The sequence below is a fragment of the Nanorana parkeri genome, unplaced genomic scaffold (genome assembly GCF_000935625.1).
Source record: "Nanorana parkeri isolate BGI_ZX_2015 unplaced genomic scaffold, ASM93562v1 scaffold4662, whole genome shotgun sequence".
Classification (NCBI taxonomy): domain Eukaryota; kingdom Metazoa; phylum Chordata; class Amphibia; order Anura; family Dicroglossidae; genus Nanorana; species Nanorana parkeri.
The window spans coordinates 3,416-9,996 of NW_017310924.1; the positions used below are offsets into that span (position 1 = coordinate 3,416).

General features: G+C 43.8%; 1 long non-coding RNA gene across 1 annotated transcript; it reads left to right on the forward strand.

Annotated features, from left to right (window-relative positions):
- Positions 1-2,608: 2,608 nt before the first annotated feature.
- On the forward strand, positions 2,609-4,666 carry LOC108803980. The gene is made up of 2 exons (XR_001942316.1): positions 2,609-2,710; positions 4,616-4,666. It is a non-coding gene; the product is annotated as an uncharacterized LOC108803980 (long non-coding RNA).
- Positions 4,667-6,581: the final 1,915 nt, after the last annotated feature.

Below are 6,581 nucleotides of genomic sequence, written 5' to 3' on the forward strand. Positions count from 1 at the left end.
CCTGGAAAATAAGTTACCAGGTACCTAACTTAGGTTTTTGTATTATCGATTACTTCACAACACACACAGGGATCATGGGGAACAAAAGTAGCCACCCTCCAGAAGGAAGGACAGTGTCAGCACCAATTCAGAGATGATTGGAGGATCTACAGCTGAGAAATACACAAATAAGATACATTTCTGTTAATAGTGAAGTTACTTGAATGCATTTTTAAGATCGGCCTAATTGACATTTACTTTGGTAGTGCGCTATGTATCTTAGACAATTGTCTTATTTTTTTCTTTTATAAAATACGTTTTCACCATTTTCTCAAACTTTGACCTCCAGCAGTCACTTCCTGTGTACTGACTCCAGCGAAGGCTGTTTGGCATTTCTCAGGGCTAGCTTCCTAATGCTGACAACAGTGGGCCATGTCATCCACGCAGCCATACGCTGGACAAATGCTGTTCGCATGGCATTCCCACCACTAGGTGGAGCCGACTCCATTTAGTGGCAGGAATGCAATACAAACAAAATTCAGCCAGCATATGGAGGACAAGGTTGGGATGACTTATAAATGATCCCCTTAGTCTCTGTCGGAAGCCCCTGTGACTAGGTGACTATGCAGGAGCACATTTTGGAGACAGAGACCCTTTAGCAGGAAATGCTGAACGATCCATAGCATTGTCACAACTTTGTTTTGTTAATGACAGTTGCAGCATTCAAAAATATATGAAAAATTACTCTAGCATGTGAAACATTATACAATGTTCAGGGTTGTGGACATTTTAAAAAAAACTACTTGTCCCAGGACTACAGCCGGGGCCGAATCTACTTGTCCTGATACAACAAATAACAAAACCGTTTTCAACTATCCTAAGAAGCACTTCTCATTGGTCAGTGCAGTCAGGTGACCGCGCTGACTAACGAGTGTTCCCAACTTGCGAGTAAAATTCAAAGTTCATGATGCAGGAAGGCGCTGGACGGCAGTATGGGGTACAGTCGTATCAGCGGAGGGGAAGGACTGTTCGCCAAAAGGAAAGTATATGGAGGGCAGATTTGAGCAGATAATTCTATTTCCCCAAATTGTTTGGGCTACTGGCTACCACAGTATGGCACACATGGGAATAGGGGCAGCACTCAACACACACAATGCCCTACGCATGTATTTATTCTCATCCACATGGCGGGGGCAGCAAGGTTGGTTGTTGTTTTTTTTTTCTTTAATTTTTTTAACTTTTTTTATCACTTTTATTTTTTAATTTTTAGCAATTTTTTAAAATTTCTAAATGTTTTACTCTTTTATAATTGTTTTATTTTATAATTTTTTACTTTTTTATCACTTTTTAATTTTAATTACTATTTCTTATTTTTTACTTCTTTTTTTTACTTTTGATTAATTTTTATTGATTTATTTATTTTTGCTTAACTTTTTTGCTAGGACACAGGAGCTAACAAGAACCTGTGTGATAGCATTTGGAGGTGACAGGTTCTCTTTATTGAGCCTGTCACCTCCAATACAGGAGTTTGAGCAGAGCACTGTGCTGGCTCTGCTGTGACAGCCGAGATGGGAAGGCAGCAAGTGCAGCATTCCTGTCTGTGTTCACACGGAGCAGAGGGGAGAACGTCCGTTCTCCGCTCTCCATCCTGAACTACTTTGCCGTGGTCTTCTGGGGGACCCTGAAAACCACGGCAGAGAGGGAGGTGGCCAGCTGGGAGAGAGGCAGCCGACGAGAAGAGTGACAGCCGGCATTGGGAGCAGACCATGGAGGTAGGGGGGCGGTGAGGGGGGACAGACCTGCAGGCTTATTACTTGTACTAAACGAGTGGCGTCCTCCCTGCTTGTACGTAGTGGGGCGAAATGTCGAAAAAACGACCCGCTCTGCACCCGGAACTGCATGCCCCGGGCATCGGGCGATAGGAATTCCACACCCCAGATGTTTCAGTTATCTTGTTCACGTCTAGTGAATGTGAATGCAGACATCCCTACTCTCCCGGACATTCCAGGAGTCTCACACTATAAGATAGCGGCTCCCTAACGCCCGCAAGAGAAACATTGTATCCCAGAAAGGTTTACTGTGCTCTTTCTAGCACAGTAAACCTATCTGGGATACCTGGTGGTTCTACTCCCCGTTATCTGTTTTTTTTATTATTATTTTCACAGCTGCCGCCGACCCGTCGGAGTAAAAAAAAAACAGATAGCATGGGAATGAATAGCTAAGCTGCTATTGGCTATTTCAACTAGCAATAGCAGGCTGGCTATTGCACCTGCCCACTCCTGTTTTTTTTTTTTTTTTTATGGTGGCTGCTGTCAAAATTTTAAAAAAGGGCACCTCCCTGAAATGAGAAAGGCACCTCCCTGAAATAAGGTTTTGCAGGTTGTGATATCTGTGAATATGAACTGACTACAATGAATACTACTTTATTAATCACAGAGGTGGAGCATTATACAATATATAAATTGTACAGCGTGTGATTCTGTGTTTAGTGTGACCAGGACACACAACATTCGCTTAAGCAGATGGGTAGCCAGAGAACTACAACTCCCAGCAAGGTAGGTGGCCCATTGTCTTCAACAAAATGGCGGCGGCCGCGACTCTGCAGCTAGGCGCCCGAATATAACGTAATTTCCTGTTTCTTGCCTGGGCGTGACCTTCCGGAAGTGATTGTTGCTGCTGTCGCTAAGGGGAGCGATCAGGCCGCTGGAGGAAGATCGGGCAGTGCGGCCGGGTGAGGATAGCTGTGCCCTATACACATATAATGGGGGGTAGGGGACATGCCGGGGACACGCTATGACCGCATGGAGGGGTAGGGGAATGGCTACTGTGCTGTGTGTCAGGAGGGTTTCATGTTGTGTTCTTTGGCCCAGTTAATATATCATTGTTGGCGGGGGTAGAAGAGATCGTACAATCACGATTAGCTTCTGATAGATTGTTAGAACGAAAGATCTTTGTAAGTTTAGGAATACACATTACAATTTGTCCCTAACTTTAGATTTCCCAAAGCTAATGTAATATGAGGTCCTAGCTAACCTATCCAATCCATCTATGTACAATCAGTGGGGCCTTGTACTACATAGGTGTAGCCGATCTGAAGGAATAATCAGATTGTAAGGTATATGGTGAGCTTAATGGTAACCATACACATCACAGTGATGCCCATAAAGTCTTTGTACAATGAACTTTAGAAATGCCAAAACCATGTAATATGTGGACTCATCTAATCTATCCAATCAGGAATGCTCTCCACTATGTGCAATGTATTGTAGATCTACCAATAATAATAATCTACCAACATATATATATATTACATGATTGGACACCAATCAAATCAATTCTTTAGCTTGGTCCTCATATTACATAGATTTGGTAGATATAACGTTGGTTGTCGGGTCAGATAGTAATGTGTGTGGTGAGCCTACGCTGGCCACATACACGTAGCGTTATCTTCAATCAACTCGCAGGTGGAACAAAAAAAAACAAAACACTAATTTCCACGTCCACTCTAATCAGATTAAATGGAGGAATCTGTTGTTGTGTTCAGACAGCCATTGGCTCCCATTGCTGTTAGAATACAATGACTGATTGGCTGGCAATTTCCTGCTTGACCCCCTCACAGTTAGAATTAGACTGATTCATAGGAAGTGGCCAAAATTCTATCTGTGTATTGTCCTCTTAAAGTGACACATAACTCAGGATTTGAATCTTAAAAATCTATTCAAGTCCCCAAACTATTAACAGAAATGTATCTTATTTGTGTATCACTCGGCCGTAGATCCTCAAATCATCTCTGAATTGGTGCTGACACTGTCCTTCCTTCTGGAGGGTTTTGTTCCCCATGGTCCCTGTGTGTTGTGAAGTAGCCACCTCTCCAAGCTCACTCCCATGATGGAATAAAATCTCACTTTTATTTTACTTATTTGTATTGAGATTGCAGTCCATCACGGCAGCGGGCCATTACCCCCACACTGCAAGGGTTAAGTGCTTGTTTTGTCTAGGGAGCTTTACTCACCTGATCCTCGATCCTGGCTTACATCGGTCTAAGGTCCCTTGAGTCATCACGTTCTATACAGTTTATTGGGTGTGAAGATGGCAAAGGACTTTCCATCACTGGAGCAGAGAGGGAGCGAGGCTGATGGGACCCGTCTAAGAGTAAGCCAGGATCGTGGTTTGGGTGGGTAAATCTTTGTTATTTTAGCTCCTTAGACAAAACAAGCACTTAACCCTTGTAGTGCAGGGGTAGCCCCACTGCAAGGGATACGATTTGATTTGCCCAGAGTTCTGCTTTTGGGGTGCTGCTCAGGCACAATTAACCTTTCTGAAGTGTGTGATTAACCTGGAATACAAAAAAAGGACAGAAGGGCGCCCAACCTAGTCCAGTTTTACAGTTTCTCCCGGCTGAAGTGGGGCAGCACCCCTAGTTGTTTTTACTTAATCATCAGGATCCGAGCACAGCGCTTTAACTTTACTATATTTGTGTGGTTAACCTATAAGAAGATTGTTTGCAGGAGATGGGATAGTAAACATAAAGCTGCTTTCACACCCCAACGTGGTATTGTGATTGTCTGTCCTAATGTGTGATAAGAAAGTAACTGCATACCCGTGTATTCTAATAGGATTCCCTTTCATTTTGCAGACAGTTGTATTCGTTCTCCTGCCGAATAATCATCTGATCAGGATGGGTATGTAAAATTCTTTTGTGGTGGTTTATATGGCCTGAGGCTCAGGAAAAGTAAAACATTGTCATTTTATGTGCAGAATAAATGTTTTAAGGGTCACGACACACAAGTGATTTATGGAAGCTACAAAGTCACTTTCTTTAGTGTAGACGATGAAAAATGTTAGCGCCATTAGCCCGCTGTATGCTGAGTTTTGGGTCACAGGAGGACATTTGTAAATGTTCTCCTGTGATCCAAATGAGAACTGTAGCCAAAAAATCGTTTGGCCATAGTTCTCTGGTAAAGGTGAATGAACCCTTTTAAACCACTTTAACATCTATTTCCTGAATAAGCTGACTCCTCTGCATTGTGGGATGTGGCAGTGATTATTTTATTAGGGATGTGCTGATATGTCGGCCGAAAATGGCATTTTCTGGCCGATATAGCGGTGCATCCGTGATTTCTCTCCTCCCCACTGGGCGCTGCTCTGTGTCCCAGCGGGGAGGAGAGAAACTGTCACAGGCGGCCGAGCATTGCAGGAGTAGAGCGGTGCGAGCGCCCGGCATCTCTCCTCCCACACCGCTCAGCCTCCTGTCACAGTGCGGCAGAGCAGTGTGGGGGCGGAGACAGCCAGCGCTGTCACAGGAGGCTGAGCTCTCCTCGCCGCACCGCCCCACCCAGCCTCCTGTGACAGCGTGTCAGGAAGGAGAGCAGGTACAAACACTCATTGATTGCTGAGTGTATTGTACATAATTGAGGACATAGTATGGTTAATATATTCTCAATTATGAATGGGAAGTGGTTATAGTAAACACACAATGTCCTCATGTTATCAATAGCGGATTCCTGTTCATTGATAGCTGGGGCTGCACAGAGTCCTCAATCTCTTTTTCTCTTTAATAGGAAAATATCTGTTTAGACCCCCAATATTTCCCCAAAGCCCCTAAAAGTAACAAATTACAATTAAAAAAAATACAATTTTATAAAATATAAAAAATGTGAAAGATCATACAAACAGGGACAATTTAGTCAGGAGCCAATTCACCTTCCAGCATGTCTTTGGAGTGTGAGAGGAAACCTATGCAAGCACAGGGGGAACATGCAAACTCTATGCAGATAGTGACCTGACAATGATGTGATACTGCTCTGCCATACAGGAATGTTAGCATTTGCCTACTGCAGGTGGCTTGTGTTTGCAGACTCTGGGGGCATGCTGCACCACCTTCACGTCGGGTTCATTGTTGGAGTAACGCAGATTTGGCTTGGAAATGGTCTGACTTTAGTGGCTTTGGGGCTCGGGTATTAAAATCAATTTCAACGACGCAAATCTGAAGATAAAACAAGTATTGTAATTGGTTGTTTAAATGGTTTCTGTGGCCAGCAAGAATGTTTTTGTTGGCATACTTTTTCTGTATTGGCCCCTTTTTGGCTTCAGCTGGTTTGTGACTTCATCTGAGCTCTGAGCCCTGTGGCCATCTCCAGTTACTCCATGTGCTCCAACAGCTGATCACACAACACAACTCCTCCAACCAGTAGATTTCCTGCTGAGAACAGACAGCTGTTTGTATCTGGCACACTACAAATGTTCATCTTTTACAGTTGAAACAGCAGAGAATTGTAAAGCCAAGCATATATTTCTTGATCCATCCTTGCCATGATATAGGGCAGCATCATACATCTAATTTAGACCGGAATATTGCGGACTACAAGCCACTTTCCTGCCTTCTGTTTGTTCTGTGGAATGCTCGTGAACACCAGCAGATTGGTGACGCCTACACTGAGCTCTCCCCTCTCTCGTTTTTTTTTTTTTTTCCTCGTGTCATTATAACGGCACATTAGACTGGACTTGGTAGTCACAGCTTAAAATAACATTCCTGGGGGGGCGTGGCCAGCGCTCGAGTCAGATGGCAGCTTGAAACGGAGCTCCGTGCTCGAGCAGACGGC